We start from the raw sequence: 20,442 nt of genomic DNA, 5'->3' as shown, positions 1-20,442 counted from the left end.
ATAAGACCTGCCCATTATTGTATCGATCTGTGCTTTTCAGCTTTTTAAAAACAATTCTTCTTCAGATTGACATACAAGTCTCAAAGGTCATCCCTGACCCAAGGTTCTGATACATGAAGAAGCACCTCTCTTGTCTGTGTGTCCCCACTTGCCAAGAGCATTTTTTTTTTTTTTTTGAGATGGAGTCTTGCTCTGTTGCCAGGCTGGAGTGCAGTGGTGCGATCTCGGCTCACTGCAACCTCCGCGTCTCAGTTTCAAGCGATTCCCCTGCCTCAGCCTCTTGAGTAGCTGGGACTATAGGCGTGTGCCACCATGCCCAGCTAATTTTTGTATTTTTAGTAGAGACGGGGTTTCTCCATGTTGGCCAGGATGATCTTGCTCTCTTGACCTCGTGATCCACCCGCCTCGGCCTCTCAAAGGGCTGGGATTATAGGCGTGAGCCACCGCATCCGGCCAAGAGTATTTTATTGAATTTTACTTTCTATACTTTTGTCAGAAAATAAAAATTTCCAAATATAAAATTGTTATTATTTATAATTATTAATTATATTAAAATTGAATCTTCCTTTTAAAAACACTCATGTTCCTGTGAACCAGCAAGTACATCACTCCCTTGGGCTAGAGTCCCCAGTTGAGACTCGATGAACTCCAGCAGAGACTCTGACGAAGGAGTGACACAGTGTGTTGGGTCAGAGAGAAATGTAAAGCCCAGCAAACATATGTTCAAATCCAGATGCCACCATTCAGTAAACATGCACCCTGAGCAACTTTCCAGGGCTTATATTCTTTGTATATAAAATGGGAACAACAGGTACAGTACCATCTAGTCCATGGGGGTCACCAGAAGAAACTAGAAGATGTAACACACAAGGAACATTTAGAAGCAAGCATGTAACAAACACTCAGCAAATGGTGACCACTTTATAACTTGTCCACCCAAATAGATATGACCAGTGGTCACACGGAACTGAGAATTTTCACAATGTACTATTTTTACATCTTAATTTCTTTGGGCTTCTCTGCTTCCTCTTTTTAAAAAAGCTTACCACCCACTTGTTTTTCTGGAAGGGGGTGAACATAGATAAAAAGAGAGTTTAAGAACTCTTCATGGAAAGATAGCCAAACCATTAAAATACTATTTCAACAGAGAAGGTCACAGAATGGTGGAATGGTAGATCTATAGGACTAAAGGAGACCTCAGATTTGTCGCTCTTATCTGACTCATGAAACTGAGACCCAGAGAGGTGAAAGGGTGTGCTCGGTCCAGTAGCTATGTGAATGGCACCTCTTAGTGTCATGCAATGCATAACAACCACCTGTGCAGCCTCATGGCCCTGCACAACCTCCTGACCACAGCAATGGAATAAAGTGGTCCAGTCAGGGGCATTTTCAGCCTCTGGGGATGTTGGTATAGTAACTCTTCCTCTTTTCCCATACCCTGAAATAATGCAGCCCAAGAAGCTGCCAATGCTCTTACAGCTGTGAGGGGAGGGGCTGCCCGAGGAGAGAGGTAACCTAGAGTTGAGAGATGGAGGAAGAGATGCAGAATCTGGATGGCTTTGCTCTGATCCTGTAATCTGACTATGCCTGAATGTGGATCTACCTTCCAAAGGTAGGGCGCTTTTCGTTTGTTTGAGCCATCTGGTGTCAGATGTTCTGACACTACCTTGTTATAATTAATAGAGGAACTCAAAGAGCTATAAATATCTAAGGAGGAAGACTTCAGGTTGCAAAGCCTTCCTGGACAAGGTTGCTTCAAAGGAAGGTCTGAAAGGAAGAATGGGAGGCAGGCAGGCTGCAAAGGGAGAGAAAATTCAGGGAAGGAGAAGACCAGGAACAGAGGCCTGAGATATGAGAGCCTGGTACTATGGACTGGATGCTTGTGCCTCCCCCTTCCCCTTGATCGACTTGTTGAAGCCCAGTCCCCAGTGTGATGGCATTAGGGGGTGTGGCCTCTGGAAGGTAATTAGGCAATAAGGGTGAATCCCTCATGAACGGGATTAGTGTCTTCATGAAAAGACAGGAGAGAGCTTGCTTTCTATCCTCTCTGCCATGTGAGGACACAACAAGAAAATGGTCATCTGCAAACCAGGAAGAGGTCCCTTACCAGAGCTGACCGTGCTGGCACCCTGATCTCAGACTTCCCAGCCTCTAGAACAGTGAGAAATAAATCTCTGTTGTCTAAGCCACCCAGTATATAGTCATTTATAACAGCACAGAGTGACTGAGACACCTGGGGTGGGGGTGTTTGGGGAATCATATTTAGTTAAGCCCATTTGGTTAGAGTGTTGGATAGCCAAAGCAGGTAACGGGGGTTAGGATTAAAGATGTAGGTTCCTACCAGTCTGTGAGTTTTTTCTTTTGTATTTTGGATAATAATTCAGCAAGAGAGGAGGGATGAGAATGAAAGGAGAAAACTTGTTGCAGGACTATTGGTAATTTTTGAAGTATGAGAGTCCATGGCTTCTAGGGTGACCAACTGTTCTGATTTGCCCGGGACTGAGGAATTTCCCAGGATGTGGGACTTTCAGTGCTAAAACTGAACAGTTCCAAGCAAACGGGGATGATTGATCACCCTGAAACATCACCCAAACCATAAAGGAAGATATTGATAGATTTCATTCCATAAAAAATAACATGTGAATGAAAAAATAGAAAATATTCTGAATGCATCTAAACTGTTTTTCTGTAGAAAAAAATTAAAATAAATGACTATCTCTTTGGGACTCAAGCCATTTAGTGACACTGCCCTCCATTTCCTGATTGCCAGCATCCAACCTCCTTGTGCCTGAACCCCATCAGTACTAGGAGCCCTGTCACCTATGAATTCCCAAGTTCCTATATCTCACTTTAGCCAAAATCATCCATGTTTGCAGCACTCTCTTGCCTGTCATGGCCCTCCAACCTCCTGGAGCCCTCTGACTCCTCCATTGTTCCTCTTTCTTTCTTCTGTCTTCCTTCTCTAGCTAGTCAAGATCACCTAATCAGTCAGCTCAAATAACTTGGTCGATATCATACCCTGTGGTCCTCTGCACTTGGCAAAATTCTGGACTCCAGATCAATTCCACCATCTACCCACCTTCTGCACAAAGGATGTAGAAAAACTGCAGCTGAATTCTCAACTGCAGACCAATGCTTCTTTATATTCTTCTCTCCCACTTCCCACACAACTCTGAGCCCCTGCTCTACCACTGAACTAGCTGTGTGATTTGGGGCAAGTTGCTTCATCTCTCTGGGTCACTGTTTTCTCACCCAAAAAGTGAGATGTTGTAAGGAATAACTGAGTTAGTGCGCATAAAATGCTAAGCACAGGCAATGGCATATAATAAGCACCTCGTAAATGTTGGTTTTTACTGATGCTAGGATTTTGAATGCACACTTACAGGGGTGAAATTGGTGTGTCAGGCAGTAGCAGGTCATAGCATTGTGATGTTTGACAAATAAATCACACAGGACACTGAACTGTGCAAAATTTTACTTTCGCAAAGATTTAATTCAACATTTCAGATGCTTTGGTCATCAGTCAATGATGAAGGCATCATTGACTAATGATCCCTTATGATCATTAGTCATAAGGGAAATGCAAATTAAAGCCACAATATACCACTATGCATATGTTACAATGTCTAAAGTTAAAAAGACTGATCATCCCAAATTTTGTCAAGAATGTGAAGAAACTAGAACTCTCATACCCTGCTAGTGGGAATGGAAAACATTTGAAAGAACAGTTTACTGTTTCTTTTTTCTTTTTCATTTTTTGGCACTTTCTTAATATGCTAGATAAACATCTACCATAAGATCCAACTATTCCACTCCTAGGTATTTACCCAAAAGACGAGAAAGCGTAGGTCCACACAAAGATTTGTACACAAATGTTCACAGCAGCATTATCTATAATGGCCCCCAAACTGGAAACAAGCCAACTGTCCCTTAACAGGGACATGGATGGATAAACAAATTGCGTTGTATTCATACAGTGGACATAGTCCTCAATAACAAAAAGGAATGAACTATTGATGCAACACAACATGGATGAATCACAAATTATATTGAGTGAATGAAGCCAGGAAAAACAGGACATACGGCTTAATTTCACTTATATAAAATTCTAGAAAATGAAAACTCATTTATGATGATAATAGGCAGTTCAGTTATTGCCTGGGAAACGAGGAGGGGAAGGTGAAAAAGGGCAGGAGTGAGAAATTACAAATGGGCTTGAGAAAACTTTCTGGGGCGATAGATACGTTATCTTGATTGTGGTGATGGTTTCACTGGTGTATAAATATGTCAAAATATGTTGAATTGTATACTTCAAATACATGTAGTTTGTTGTATGCCAGTTGTACTTCAAGAAAGCTATTACAAAATGACTTTTGCAGATTAAGAGTCTCAGCTCTTAGAAATATCAGCTGCAAAAAGGGAACCCAGTTGACTTGGATAGGAAATGCATGTCACCATATTGCTTAGACACCACCAAACTAGTGAAATAGCTTAAAGGAATCTGATATGAATAAATGTATAATTACTGTTTGGAAGATATTTGTTGTAGTTTATTATTTTATAGTTGCATCCAGAATAAGAAACCATGAAGACACATATAAATATTTTCCAGTGCTAAAATATTTGCCTCTTGAGCAAATATTTTATTTGAGTGGATTATTAAGAATTCCAAACAATAATTACACATTAGTTTAACTATAAGCCTAGGACTAAAAAGAAATATATCTCAAAAAGATAATAAAATGAAACAAGCAAATGTTCACAACGGCAATTAGCACCAATTTAGTAAAAGAGAAGGACAGTCCCTATTCCTTAAAGGGAAGCCAATTCCTGAGGCTTTCTCCCCACATTCATCAAGTCTGCTGAAGAGGGCATTTCCCAAAGAACAGCAGCCTTCAATGAGCTCCTGGCCATGTGAGAGAAATTATAAGTAGATGGCTGCTAAGACGTTGTTTTTCCCAAAGGGGAAATTGTGCCAAACCCAAGTGAGGGAAGGTAGCCAAGAAGAAGAGAGCAGGCTCACCACAATGTAAAGCAGCAAAAAAGGAGAAGTGCCCAGGTCACAGTGCCTCTCTCACTGTCAGACTAGTAACTGTCATTTCTTGCTGCTGTCAGTAAGACTTTTCTCCAGCAGCAATCCCCTATCTACCAATTTTCTTTCCTAATCTTGGGCCAGAATCCCCTAAGATATATGGAGCATTTTACTAGGAAATAGTACCAGATTTCCCTAAAGAATTAAAAACCTAAAACCCAAAAGGAGTAGGGTGATCAGGCAAGTGGAATAACTATAACAAATAACTAAATATAAGAAATAGCCAGTTGTGGTGGCTCAGGAGTGTGAGGCCGAAGTGAGCTATAATTGTGCCACTGTATCCAGAGCCTGGGCAACAGAGCAAGACCCTATTTCTGGGGGGTGATGGGGGTAAGGAATGTATACAGAGGCCAGGCGTGGTGGCTCATGCCTGTAATCCCAGCACTTTGGGAGGCTGAGGTTGGTGGATCAACCTCTGAGGTTGGTGGAGTTTTCAAATGCCCCTTGGAACTGACACAAATGTTTCCTACAGAAGAAGAAAGGCAAGGAAGAGTTGAGGCTCTAGTTAGCCCTGTGGCTGTGGGTGAGCTGCCCGGCCTTTTCAAGCCTCAGTTTCCTTGCCTGTCAAATGGGATTGTTAATGGCCACCTCACAGAGTTGCTGAGATGCTAAGAGCCCTGAAAGTGTTTTGCAAAAGCCAAAGCATTTTACCAACGTGGAAAATCAGCACCATCTGGGGGTCTATGGAAAATCAGACAGAACTTGGATACATTGTTTATACCAGGTTTCTTGATATTTTTTAAACAATATCCTGGGCTGGTTGGGGTGGCTCATGCCTATAATTCCACAATTTTGGGAGGTCAAGGCAGGAGGATTGCTTGAGCCCAGGAATTCGAGACCAGCCTGGGCAACATAGTGAAACCTCATCTCTATGAAAATTAAAACAAAACAAAACAAAACAACAACAACAAAAAACACCAACCAAGAATATTATGCAAAGCTTTAATTTCGGCCCATTGCATTATGAAAGCAAGTAGACATTTGTCTTGCTTCCCAGTTATACAAATTTCTGCCTCCCTTGAGATCTTGATTTGTCTGTCCCCTTTGCCCCACCCATCATCATGTGTCAAAGAAGATGACAACCCAACTGAGGAGGCTGGACTCAAGGACTAAACTGTGGTTGGCCTTAAGGTCTGACTGGAAACCAGAAGTTCCTGGCTCCTCACCCCTTTTGCCTCTCCTCTCCAGAGCTGAAGCCACGTGTATTAGTCCTTTCTCACACTGCCATAAATAACTACCTGAGGCTGGATAATTTATGAAGAAAAGAGGTTTAATCAACTCAAGTTCCACAGGTTTGACAGGAAGCATGGCTGGGAGGCCTCAGGAAACTTACAATCATGGTGGAAGGTGAAAGGGAAGCAGGTACATCTTACCATGGCAGAGCAGGAGAGAGAGAGAGAGAGCACGAAGAGGGTAGTACCATGCACTTTTAAACCATCAGATCTCAAGAGAACTCATATACTATCACAAGAACAGCAAGGGGGAAACTGCCTCTGTGATCCAATCACCTCCCACCAGGTCTTTTCTCTAATACTGGGGATTACAATTCAACATGAAATTTGGGTAGGGACACAGAGTTAAACCACATCATTCTTCCCCTGGCCCCTCCCAAATCTCATATCCTTCTCACATTTCAAAACCAATCAGGCCTTCCTAACAGCCTTCCAAAGTCTTAACTCATTCCAGCATTAACTCAAAAGTCCAAGTCCAAAGTCTCATCAGAGACAAGGCCAGTCCTATCTGCCTATGAGACTGTAAAATCAAAAACAAGTTAGTTACTTCCAAGATAAAATGGGGGTACAGGCATTGGGTAAATGCACCCATTCCAAATCGGAGAAGTTGACCAAAACGAAGGGGCTACAGGCCCCATGCAATTTTGAAACCCATCAGGACAGTCATTAAATCTTCTTTTTTTTTTTTTTTTCTGAGGCAAGGTCTGGTCCCATCACATATGATGGGGTGCAGTGGCACAATCTTGGCTCACAGCCTCTGCCTCCAGGGCTCAAGCCATCCTCCTACCTCAGCCTCCCGAGTAGCTTGGACCACAGGTACACACCACCATGCCCAGCTAATTTTTTTTTTTTATAGAGACAGGGTTTTGCCATGCTGCCCAGGCTGGTCTCAAACTTGTGAGCTCAAGTGATGCACCACCTTGGACTCCCAAAGTGCTGGGATCACAGCTGTGAGCCACTGTGCCTAGCTGATTAAATCTTAAAGCTCCAAAATAATCATCTTTGACTCCACGTCTCACATCCAGGCCATGCTGATGTAAGAGGTGGGCTCCCATGTGCCATGTCCCAAGGCTGCACAGAGCAGCTGGGCCCTGGGCCTGACCCATGAAACCATTTTTCCCTCCTAGGCCTCTGGGCTTGTGATACAAGGGGCTGCTGTGAAGGTCTCTGACATGCCCTGGAGATATTTTCCCCATTGTCTTGGCAATTAACATTTGGCTCCTCTTTACTTATGCAAATTTCTGTAGCTGGCTTGAATTTCTCCCCAGAAAATGGGTTTTTTCTTTTCTACTGCATGGTCAGGCTGCAAATTTTCCAAACTTTTATGCTCTGCTTCACTTTTAAATGTAAGTTCTAATTTCAAACCATCTCTTTCTCTATGCATATCAGCATACACTTTTAGAAACAGCCAGGTCACATCTTGAATGCTTTGCTCCTTAGAAATTTCTTCCACCAGATATCATATATCATCACTTCCAAATGGGAAGTCCCACAGATCTCTAGGGCAGGGGCAAAACGCCACCAGTCTCTTTGCTAAAGCATAGTAAGAGTGACCTTTACTCCAGTTCCCAGTAAATTTCTCATCTCCATCTGAGACCACCTCAGCCTGGACTTTGTTGTCCATATCACTATCAGCATTTTGGTCAAAACCACTCAACAAGTCTCTAGGAAGTTTCAAACTTTCCACATCTTCCTGTCTTCTTCTGAACCCTCCAAACTGTTCCAACCTTTGCATGTTACCCAATTCCAAAGTCACTTCCTCATTTTTAGGTATTTCTATAGCAGTGCCTGACTCCCAGTACCAGTTTTCTGTATTAGTTCATTCTCACACTGCTATGAAGAACTACCTGAGACTGGTGATTGAATCATGGGGGTGGACTCCCACCAGGCCCCGCCCACAACATGTGGGCATTGCAATTTGAGATGAGATTTGGGTGGGGACGTAGAGCCAAACCATACCACCACAGCATTCCATCTCCGGTCCCAGCCAACCACAGACTCTCGGGCTTTCATGCTGCATCCCTAATATCTGCCTATTCCAGCATCTTGAATGCTAGTTCAGGTTGTAAGCAAATACCTATGCAGTCCTTGTTCCTGAGGCTCAGTCATCATAACCTGCCCAGAAGCTCGGGGCACTTAGGATGGGGTTCCTGCCTTGCCCTTTCCAAACACAGTTCATTTCCCCTGTCCCTGCTACAAGAATGGGTCTCCCCCAAAATTCAGGCCACAGGTCCAGGCTGTTGTCCTCTCTGCAGACATGCCTGATGAGCTGACCTGTGAGGACCTCTGAATAAATCAGGGATTCTCAGCCTCAGCACTGTTGACTTTTTAGTGGGATAATTCTTGACTGGGGGCATGTGGCTGTCCTGGGCATCGCAGAATGTTTACCAGCACCCTTGGCCTCTACCCACTGGATGCCAGTAGCACCCCTCCCCCAAGATGTGAGAACCCAGCCTGGATGTGAGACATGGAGTCAAAGAAGATTATTTTGGAGCTTCAAGATTTAATCAGCTAGGCACAGTGGCTCACAGCTGTGATCCCAGCACTTTGGGAGTCCAAGGTGGTGGATCACTTGAGCTCACAAGTTTGAGACCAGCCTGGGCAGCATGGCAAAACCATGTCTCTATAAAAAAAAAAAAAAAAAAAAAAAAATTAGCTGGGCGTGGTGATGTGTATCTGTGGTCCAAGCTACTTGGGAGGCTAAGGTAGGAGGATGGCTTGAGCCCTGGAGGCAGAGGCTGTGAGCCAAGATTGTGCCACTGCACCCCATCACAGGTGATGGAGCCAGACCTTGCCCAGACATTGCCAACACTGTCCCCAATGGAGAGTCACGAGATGAGGCTTCCTCTGAGAGCCTCTGTTGCTGCCTCCTGGAGACCTGTTACTGTCGGTTAGAGCCCCCAGTTGCCCCATGAATAGCTTCCACCTCTCATCAGTAAGCACAGTTTCAGAGACTGATCAGCTGGCCTTCCACTCTGGGACATTTGTTGAATTTTTGGCCACCCAGCCTTGACCCCACTTCCTGAGTTTGGGATCACCCCATTCAACATGGTGAGAGGCAAATTCGGCTTTGTGGTAGGCAAAGACCCCTGCTGAGGTAAGGCACACTCTCTCGAAGCTTCCCTTGTGGTTAGGGCTTGGCTGGTTGGAGGCACTCACCTCAGACTTCAGGTTGGTGGGGATCTGCTTTAACAGCAGTCACAGGGGCAATCACCACATCCAGACCCAGTAATACCAGAACAAGCTACCTCCAGGGGTGTGACGTGGGCTCTGGTCCCATGACCTCCCTCCTTCTTCCCGATTTTGCAGACACAGTTCTGTCTTCCCACCATTGTGTGGCCACCCAGTATCCTCTCACTAAGTTCCTTTTCTGCCTGACTCAGCCAGCACCGGCTTCTGCGGTTGTATGTAGGTTGCTAAGGATTATCACCTCTTCTTCCCCATCCCCACCTGTGGGTCTGACCCCCATGGTGACCCATATCCTCTGAATCTCTCCGCTCACAGTTGGCCTTTGTGTCTAGACAGGTCCTTGGAGGATGGAAATACCTTTTTATTCCAACTATCTGTGTTACAACCCTTCTAGAGGCCAGGCACAATGGCTCACACCTGTAATCCCAGCACTTTGGGAGGCCAAGGCAGGGAGAGCACCTGAGGTCAGGAGTTCGAGACCAGCCTGACCAATATGGTGAAACTCCATCTCTACTAAAAATACAAAAATTGGCCGGGAGTGGTGGCACGTGCCTGTCATCCCAGCTACTCGGGAGGCTGAGGCGGGAGAATTGTTTGAACCTGGGAGGCAGAGGTTGCAGTGAACTGAGATTGCGCCACTGCACTCCAGCCTGGGCAACAGAGGGAGACCCTGTCTCAAAAAAACAAAAATACAAAAAACAAAAAACACTTCTAGACATAGGCAGCTCTTACCTCACAAGAACCTGGTTTACAAGGGAGCATCCACTCACCATCACCTCTAGTGTGTGGGCTGCTGCAGAAACTTCTGGAAGAGGTTTCTCTGTTAGTCTAGTGTGGCATTTTGGCCTGTGGTCTTATTTCCACAAAACTTAGAAAATGATGTGTGAAAACAGCACTGAGAGGTGAGTGAGTTGTCTGAAGGCCACACACCTGGCTAGTGCTGAGTCTGTGGCAGGAACTGAGCTGCAGGGTCTCAGCCAAGCCACCTGCCTTCCCTAGGCCTCGCTGAGGCACCAGGACTAGCAAACAGTTCAGCAACAAAGTTAAAGGGTGCACTAGGCCAGAAAAATTGACCTGGTTTAAATTTTGGCAAGAATGGAGGCAGGGACTCAGCTAAGGTTGCCTTTCCTTTGTTCACCACTACCCTAGCCAACAAGCAGCACTGGGACGTCAAAGGTCCTGGGAGCATTGTGTGTGGTTCCCTCGCACGTAGCGGAATGAGATCAATATCTGTTGAGAGGAAGGTGATGAGGCAGGAGCCTCCTGCCCATGCTCCTCACCCATTACCTGGGTAGCTGCTAAATGACCTGATAAACACACTGAGCTCTGAGACCTTGGGGCTTCGAGATAAAGACAGGACTGGTTCTAGTGGCCCAGGGGTCCGGGTTTCTTTCTAGAAGCATATGTGTCTCCAGTAGGTGTCTGAGGAAGCTGCTGGGTTTTGTAAGGGGCATTGCAGGGAGATCACAGGGGAGCGGCTACTTGAAAGGCTTCGAGAACAAAATCAATACGGGCCCTGCGAGCCAAGATTTCACAGCAAATTTTAGCTATTTGCTGCTGCTGACCTGGAAAGATTTGAGAGGGGGCGCCAGTTGCCTTTGCGGGAGGGGAAGGCTGTTGGCAAAACCTGAGGTCAATGACCTCAATAGGAAGTAATAATAATAGGAGACCAGTAAAATTAGCTTCCTAGGGGCTGCTGAGTGGCTACGAATTACCAGGCACCGCACATACGGCTACAGCATGAACCTCCACGACAAGCCAGTGGAAGCCAATGGGGAAGGACATGTGACTTGCCCAAGGTCATCCAGCTGGCAAGGGTGAGAGCTGGGATTCCAACCCATTTTGCCGCACTTCAGAGCCCGGTCCCTGTCCACACCACACCACCACCTCCCAAGGATAAGGAGAACATGGCCTAGACTCCATGTGAAGGCACACTAAGCCCATCTTAGGTTTCCGGAGAACAGGCTTGAAACATTCTGCTGTGTTAATAAAAACTTACTTTCTCACCTTGCAAAATTGGCAATGGCTCTGCTCACCCTGACCACAGTCAGCCCCTGCTGATGGCTTTCCCAAAGACATTCCCACACCCCCAAGCCCAGGGGGAGGTTTGTGTCTCCCTCTCTGCAGCAGATCCACTAGCATCCCCAGGGAGAATCTAATGAAACAGGAGATGGGTATTTAGCTATGCATTTTTCTTTCTTTTTTTATATTTATTTTTTTGAGACACGATCTTTCTCTGTCACCCAGGTTGGAGTGCAGTGGCATGAACATGGCTTGAACTCCTGGACTCAGTGATCCTCCCACCTTGGCCTCCCGAGTAGCTGGGACCACAAGTGCTCACCACCACACCTGGCTAATTTTTAAATTTTTAGTAGTAATTTTTTAATTTTTAATTTTAGTAAAAAAATTTTTTTAATTAATTTTTAGTAGTAGTAATTTTAATTTTAAAAATTAAAACTAATTTTTTAATTTTTAGTAATTTTAATTCTTTAGTCTCGCTCTGTTGCCCAGGATGGTCTTGAACTCCTGGGCTCAAGTAATCCTCCTGCCTCGGCCTCCCAAGGTGCTGGGATTACAGGTGTGAGCTGCCACGCCCAGCCTAGCTGTGCACTTTTCTCAAGAGTGGCTACCTGATTTGGCTCAGTCTAATTTCTCCCAAGCCCTGTGGCAAGGGGACAGCATAATCATGTTAAAGTGTACATTGGAGTTAAACTTTATTTCTCCAAGGCCCTCACATCATTTCATAAAAAGCAGTAAAGCAGTTGCAGAACCATATGTACGGTATAATCCTGTTTCTGTAAAAATAAAATCTCTATAAATTCATGTGTATTCATAAGAAATAGCCTGAGAGGTTGCTCAGTAAATTGCTAACAGTAGTTGGCGCTGGGGAGCAGGATCAAAGCTGTGCTGTGTCTGTGGAAAGGGCCCTTACACCTTTTCCTTTATTTTTATTTCGTATTTTTTCAGAGACAGAGTCTCACTCTGTCACCCAGGCTGGAGTGCAGTGGCATGATCATAGCTCACTGCAGCCTTGACCTCCTGGGCTCAAGTGATTCTCCTACTTCAGCCTCTCAAGTAGCTGGGACCACATAGGCATGCCACCACACCTGGCCCATTTTCTAGAATGTTATCTGAATGGAATAATATAGTATGTATTCCTTTTATCTTGCTTCTTTCACTCAGTGTAGTTGTTCTGCAATTCATCCATATCATTGAATGTATCAATAGTTCATTCCTTTTTAATTTCTGAGAGTATTTCATTGAATGGAAACATCTCAATTTGTTTATCCATTCGCTTGTTGGTGGACATTTGGGTTGTTTTCAGTTTTTAGCCATTACTAATAAAGCTGTTATGAACATTATTGTGCAAGTCTTTCTATGGGCATATATTATCTTGGGTGAATACAGTAAATACCTAAGAGTGGAATGGCTGGGTTATCAGTGGGTATATGTTTATCATTTTAAGAAACTGCATAACTGTTTTCAAAGTAGTTGCACCATTTTGCATTACTATCTTCATTAATAAAGCATATTTTTTAAAATGGCTTTACTGGTATTCATTGACCTTTACAATATAAACTATATAAGTTTTCCCCAGTTCCAGAGTTTGGGGTGGAATTTGGGAGACAGCTGAATCTTCTTCATAATAAAGGGAAAGAACTGAAGTTGGTGATGTAGGGTGTGGCCCCTGTATAGAGCCAGGAATCTGGACCCAAGTGGCAGAAACACAGATAATAAAAAGACCCAGGCCGGGAGCAGTGGCTCACGCCTGTAATCCCAGCACTTTGGGAAGCCCAGGCGGGCAGATCACAAGGTCAGGAGATCAAGACCATCCTAGCTAACACGGTGAAATCCCATCTCTACTAAAAATACAAAAAATTAGCAGTTGTAGTGGCACGCGCCTGTAGTCTCAGCTGCTTGGGAGGCTGAGGCAGGAGAATCGCTTGAACCCGGGAGGCGGAGGTTGCAGTGAGCCGAGATCGTGCCACTGCACTCCAGCCTGGGCGACACAGCAAGACTGTCTCAAAAAAGGAAGAAAGACCCAGTGGGCTGGGCACAGTGCTTCACATCTGTAATCCCAGCACTTTGGGAGGCTGAGGGGGGCGGATGGCCTGAGCTCAAGAGTTCGAGACCAGCCTGGGAAACATGGCAAAACCCCGTTTGTACAAAAAATTAGCCAGGCATGGTGATGCATGCCTGTGTTCTCAGCTACTTGGGAGGCTGAGGTGGGAGGATCACCTGAGACCAGGGAGGTCGAGGTTGCAGTGAGCCAAGATAGCATCACTACACTCCAGCCTGGGCGACAGAGCGAGACCCTGTCTCAAAACAAAACAAAACCACAAAAAGATCCAGTGACTGTGTGGCCATGAATGGACTTGGGAAGAATGAAAATGACTCCTGTGGGTTCCTATGGCTGTGTGGGATGTGGGCTGTGCTACATAAAGACCCCTCCTCAATTTCTACCATGAAGTCTCCAGTGAAGTCTCCGTTACTCACCCACACTTTTGCATGTGTGAATTCTGTTGGCCAGTGTTTCCCAAACTTCAGATAAGCACTTACCCTATAGCCTATTACTGTTCTCTAAATCAACTCACCGTACTTTTACCAAATTTATTTTATCTTCATCTCAACCTTATAAAGATAGCTATTCCTTAAAACTATTTAGACTTAAAACATTAGCTTCTGGCCTCCCTTACTCATCTCACTGCACTGCTTGGGAAACTAGGTTTTAGGGGAACTCAAAGAAGGCCCAGAGCCTGGCAGCTGCATACACAGGCCCACTACACATATGTGAGATGTGCTTTGACATCTGTGTGTTTTCCCCATTGTGAGGATGTGGGCTCCCATTCAAGCTTGGTGCTGAGCCTGGCACATCCTAAGTGGGCCACATACTCTTTTTGAAAGAATGGCAAAGCTCACGACTCATGGCCAGGTGGTATATGATCAGTGCCATACATGCAGAGGCCCTGGTGCCTAAGGAACTCAGAGGAGGACCCAGGCTTGTTCCCAGGACTCTCTCTCTCTGGTCATGAGTGTTCCAATCAGCCTGTATCAACCAGTGGGGGTCCCATCTGAGTTGTCCACCCTCCCTCTGAAATGTCCAACACCCCCATCAGAATCATCCAGATTCCTGCTGTTTCCTATTTCTAGGGGGAAGTGACCCTGCTTTGGACTGGTAGCATCAGGCAAAAAGAGTGCTCTCTGCATGTTTGGTGCCAAAGTGGGACTAAGCAGGGTTTTGAGGGTCTTAATCACCCTTCTCAGGACAGAGCAAGAGTTATGAATTAACAGCCTGGAGGGAAGTGGGGACTATAACTTGGGAATGACCCTGGCTTCTGGCCCTGTAGCCACCTTTCCTGTCCACATGGGGTTTCAGGCTGACAAGTCCCCTGACATGGCCCAAGGGGGCCTTAAGAGGTTCCTAAGAGTGCCGAGGGTGTCACCATGGGTGGGGGGTTAAAGGAACTTCCTCTGGAGCGATGTCCTTCTCTTGAACTAGGAGTATCTAATTTGGTCCAGGAGAGCTTTTCAGTTTAGGGTAGTCAAGGGCGGTCCCTGGATCAGAAGCCTCAGCATCGCCTGGGAGCTTGTTTGGAATGCAAATTATTCAGGCCAGACCTCCCACTGAATTGAAATTTCTGAGACTAGGGCCCAGCAATCAAGCCCCCCCAGGTGACCGTGAGGTAGGCTCAAGTTTGAGAAACTTTAGAAATCGACTCCTTAAAAAATCCCAGCCAGGCACAGTGGGTCATACCTGTAATCCCAGCATTTTGGGAGACTGAGATGGGAGGATCTCTTGAGCCCAGGAGTTCGAGACCAGCCTGGGCAACATAGGGAGACTCCCATCTCTACCAAAAATAAAAAATTAGCCGGGCATGGTGGCACATGCCTATGGCCCCTGTTACTCAGGAGGCTGAGAGATGGGAGGATTGTTTGAGCCAGGGAGATCGAGGCTGCAGTGAGCTGTGATTGCACCACTGCACTCCAGCCTGAGAACAGAGCAAGACCCTGTTTCAAAACATTAAAAATCCTCTCTCTCTCTCTCTCCTTCTCACACCCACACCTCCCACACGCTCCTCACCGACCCCCCACCCACACACCCATATGCTTGGCCAGCAAAGGGCTGTAATTTGAACATGTGGTTCAAGGAACACAAGTCGTTGCACAGCTGATATAGAAAATCCGAAACTTCCCTGCCCCCAGCCCTCCATCAGGAGTCTCCGGCTTCCACGACCACTTTCACACAGCCCTTATTGAACTGTTGGTTCGACCCTTACTTTTGCATTCCAACTGGATACAAAGCTGAGGACTGTTTTTCTATTATCTGCCAGATGAATGCTTGGATCGGTGTCCAGGCTGCCCGGTCGTGCCTAGTAATCGGAAACAGAGACGGTGGAAATCTCAAATTCTGGTTTCCTGCCGGGGAGCCAGCTCCAAGTCTGCGGGAGAGGAAAGGACGTTGTGACACAGCGCCACCCTGCGGCAGAAAGAAGAGCCGCCCTTGGTTTTTCTGCATTGGATCTCAAGGCTTGGGGTTGTCAGAAACCTGAAACCTCACAGAACCCCCAAATAACAAAACTGTCATTTAAAGAGCACTTACTGTGTGTTAGGGAGGCACTGTGATAATTGTTTTATATTGTTATGGCCTCAGAGTTTCCCATGAGATGGATCCTATTTTCCGAATAAGGAAACTGGAGCCCAGAATGGTTAAGAAATTTGCCTATGGTCACACAGCTAAGAAATAGCCAGGCTACACATCCACTGAGTGTGGTCACAGAGGCCACAGTTTTTTTTTTTTTGAGACAAGATCTCACTCTGTTGCCCAGGCTGGAGTGCAGTGGCACGATCTTGGCTCACTGCATCCTTGACCTCCCAGGCTCAAGCGATCCTCCTGCCTCAGCCTCCCAAGTAGCCGGGACCACAGGCATGCACTACGATGCCCAGCTAATTTTGTTTATGTTTTCGTAAAGATGAGGTCTCCCTATGTTGCCCAGGTTGGTCTCGAACTCCTGGGCTTGAGTGATCCTCTAGCCTCGGCCTCCCAAAGTGCTGGGATTACAGGCATGAGCCACTGCATCTGGCCAAGGACACACATCTAACCACCACTCTGTCCTTCCAGTCACCTGCTCAGCGGAGAACATTCCCTATAGCAGGGCTTCTCAAACTCACACCTGCAGGAGGCACTGGGGAATCTTGTTAAAATCCAGATTCTGATTCGGCTGATCTGGGGTAGGGCCCAAGAGTCTACATTCTACGTTTCTTTTCTTTTCTTTCTTTCTTTTTTTTTTTTTGAGATGGAGTTTTGCTCTTGTTGCCCTGGCTGGAGTGCAATGGCACGGTCTCAGCTCACTGCAACCTCCGTCTCCTGAATTCAAGCGATTCTCTTGCCTCAGCCTTCCGAGTAGCTGAGACTACAGGCACCTGCCACCACGCCTGGCTAATATTTGTATTTTTAGTAAAGACGGGGTTTCACCATGTTGACCAAGCTGGTCTTGAACTCCTGACCTCAGGTAGCCTGCCTTGGCCTCCCAAAGTGCTGGGATTACAGGCGTGAGTCACTGTGCCCGGCCTGAGAGTCTACATTTCTAAGGGCTCCTAGGTAACGTGGTGCTGCTGGCTCGGGGACCACACTTGGAGAGGTGAGGCCCCAGAGCAGCTGTCCAGTAGAACTTTCTGTGATGGTGGAAGTGCTCTAACTCTGCGCTGTGTCATACATCGCCACTGGCTGCAGGTGCAATGGAGCACCTGAAACATGGCTACTGCAACAGAGAAATACATTTTAATTTTAGTTCATTTAAATTAATTTGAATTTAGCCACATGCACATAGTGGCCTCCATACTGGATAGTGCAACATTCATCATGAGTGGGGGCTCAGGCTTGTCATTCAAGAGCCAAAATACCATGGTAGGTTAAAGCAAGACTATAGGGTAACAAATTTTTGGAGTCATTAGAGACAGTATATTCAACACTACAGTTTTACAGATGAGGAAACTGGCCAGAGAGGCAAAGTGACTTGTTGCAGAGCCACAGAGCTGTTCCTGGTAGAGGGAAGGCTTCAGGTTCAAGGACAGCATTCTCCCTACCATGCCACATTTTGTTCTAGGCCCACTGACCTTCAAAAGAAAAATGTACATTTCCAATTTTGGGGAATCCAAGTGGGTATGGTGGCATGTGCCTGTAGTTCCAGGTGCCCAAAAAGCTGAGCTGGGAGGATCATTTGAGCCTGGGAGGTTGAGGCTGCAATGAGCCATGATTGCACCACTGCACTCCAGGTTGGGTGACAGAAAGAGACCTTGCCTCTAAAAAAAAGGAAAAAGAAAAGAAAGAAAATCCTCTATAAACAAAATATAGCTATTGGTAATAGTCAAATGCTATTTATTACTTTATATAACATTTGAGGCAGTTAACCAAGTTTAAAAATTATCCAATTTCCTGAGGGAATTAACTGATTTTTAGCTACATTTGCAAGATCTGCATCACATGAAAAGAATCATCCCTTTTTATGGGATGTTTTGCAACACCAAGGTCTCTGGCAAAACCATATTAAGACCAACCCCTGTTTAGGTCTCCCTGGTGTGTAGCTGGTGTCGTACCACGTGGACTTTAGTGGGTACAGGTGTGCAAAGCAGTGATGGTAATCAGACAACTGAACAGGTTGTTCTGTATCACACTGGAATGAAGGATTTACTTGATCTTTTAAAACATTTTTTTCTGGTTGTAAGGTTCTATGTACATTATATAGAACTTGAAAATTGCGGGGAAAATGCTGTTAGTTATTTGTTGTTGTGTTAACAGGTTATCTCCAAAACACAGCAGCTTAAAATATCAAACGTCTGTTATCTCACGATCACTGAGAGCAGCTCAGCCAGGTGGTTCTTTTCTTCCTCTTTTATGGTCTCGACTGAAATATGCTGGGTAGTTCTGACTCAGGGACTCTCAGGAGGTTGCAGTCCAGATGTTTTCAGGGCTATTCTCATGTGAAGCCTTGGCAGGTTGCAGGATCTGCTGCTTTTTCAGCATTGTGATCATAGCTCACTGCTGCCTTGAACTCCTGGGCTCAAGTAATCCTCTAGCCTCAGTCTCCCAGCTAGCTGGGACTACAGATGGATGGCATCGATGGCCTGCTAGGGTCTGGTTCTAAGCTCACTCATGTGGCTGTTGGCAGGAGGCCACGGCTGAGCCCCTCTATAGGGCTTCTCAGGACAAAATTTCCCTTAAGAATAAATGATGTGAGAGAAAGAGCAAGAGAGACAGTGTCCAAGATGGAAACTACAGCCCTTTATAGCCTCAGTGGAGAGTGACAAACCTTCACTTCTGCTGTATTCTGTAGGTCACCCAAACTCACCCTGTTACAGTGTGGGAGAGGGCCACACAAAGGTCATGAGTACCAGAGGTTGGGTCGAAAATAAAACTCACCTGCAACCTCACTCTCCATAAATAATCACTGTAACATTATGAGGTGCTTCCATATGCATTTATTTATATGTACAGATTTTTTTTCTGACTCTTACTTCATATGTTATTGTCCATATTTCCCCTCTAGCTCCCTTTTCAGATGGAAATCCAGCTTTATTTAACCTCCTTTCCCTGTGGAAGAGGTACACTCAATGTTTATTATTATTAATTATTACTTTGAGACAAAGACTTGCTCTGTCACCCAGGCTGGAGTGCAGTGGTGCGATCTCGGCTCACTGCAACCTCCGCCTCCCGGGTTTAAGCAATTTTTGTGCTTCAGCCTCCTGAGTAGCTGGGACTATGGGCACGCATCACCACACCCGGCTAATTTTTGAAATTTTTTTTTTTTTTTTTTTTAGTAGAGACAGGGTTTCACCAGGTTGTCCAGGCTGGTTTCTGGTTTCCATGTTGCTGGTATCCCCTTATTTGATTATTTCAGCAAGGCTGATGTACTTCTTCCTCTAGAAAAACTTAAACTCATTCAAGAGTATGTGTTCTGAGGGGCAGGTGGGAGAGAGTTAGGGAAGAAGGGAGAAAGGAGAGGTGAGAATGGGGGGTGGGTGGGGTGGCAAGACTTCAGGGGTGACACTGCAGAGGGTGCCTCTGAGGAATCGAGTCTCTGGGCCCACTAAGATTGATTCGTGTACCCCAGCCAGATGTGGGGCTTCCAGGGACTGTGTGGAGTGGAAGAAGGCTGTATCCATTGACTCAAAAATCACAGGAGAATGCCAGTGTTTTGCAGCTATGGACGAGAGACCCCAGCACAACCATGGCAGTGGGATACCCTAAAAATTACTGGGGACAAATTTTTATCAGGATGAATGAAAGCTCAGAGGCAGGACTAAGTTGATTAAAAGGAAATAAAGGAATCAAATACGTCTTGCTCATATAGTTTGTGGACTGATTCATACCTGCTATACACACACACACACACACACACACGCACACACACCATCCTTTTCAAACTGTCGTTTGTAGTCTAATTTTTGTATCTACCTTTTTTCACTTAGTTTATATAATGGACATGATGTAATGTCATTATCTGTACTTCCCAACCGTGTCCATAAAGTATTTCGTCATTTAGATTGCCACACATCACAATACGTCTGGCTTCACCTGCTGGGAGCAAGAAGCCAGGTTGCATTCCTTTTACTACCTAAAGATCCCATGCCCTGTGAACATCTCTGGAGAAACCTCTTCCCTCTCAGGGAGCCCTTGGCCTTCATACTCCTAAGTCCTCATCCCCAGATACCTGCTCAGCCCAGCAGGCCCAGCCAGTGCTGGGAACTCTCACCTGGGGGCTGGAGAATAGGGACACTGCTCCTCCCTCAGGAGTCTGGGGCTTCCTGGCTGCCACCAGGTGTCACCAGCAGCTTGGCAGGTGGGTGCATTTCCTGTCCCCAGCCACAGCAGAGACTCAGGCTCTTTCCTTCACCCTAGAATAGAGCTATTGGTTACCATGTGCAAGTTTT

The 20,442-nt window shown here is 45.7% G+C and overlaps 1 long non-coding RNA gene across 1 annotated transcript in view; it reads left to right on the top strand.

The window, feature by feature from the left end:
* The first annotated feature begins 1,509 nt into the window (after positions 1 to 1,509).
* The window catches only part of LOC115838292, a 30,674-nt gene continuing 11,741 nt past the window's right edge, over positions 1,510 to 20,442 (top strand). The window contains exon 1 of the long non-coding RNA XR_004033290.1: positions 1,510 to 1,612. This is a non-coding gene — a long non-coding RNA (uncharacterized LOC115838292). The remainder of the gene's footprint in view (positions 1,613 to 20,442) is intronic.

The sequence above is a fragment of the Nomascus leucogenys genome, chromosome 14 (assembly GCF_006542625.1).
Source record: "Nomascus leucogenys isolate Asia chromosome 14, Asia_NLE_v1, whole genome shotgun sequence".
NCBI classification, from domain to species: Eukaryota; Metazoa; Chordata; class Mammalia; order Primates; family Hylobatidae; genus Nomascus; species Nomascus leucogenys.
The sequence above is the reverse complement of the archived record's forward strand: the minus strand, read 5'-3'. Positions and strand labels throughout refer to the sequence as shown.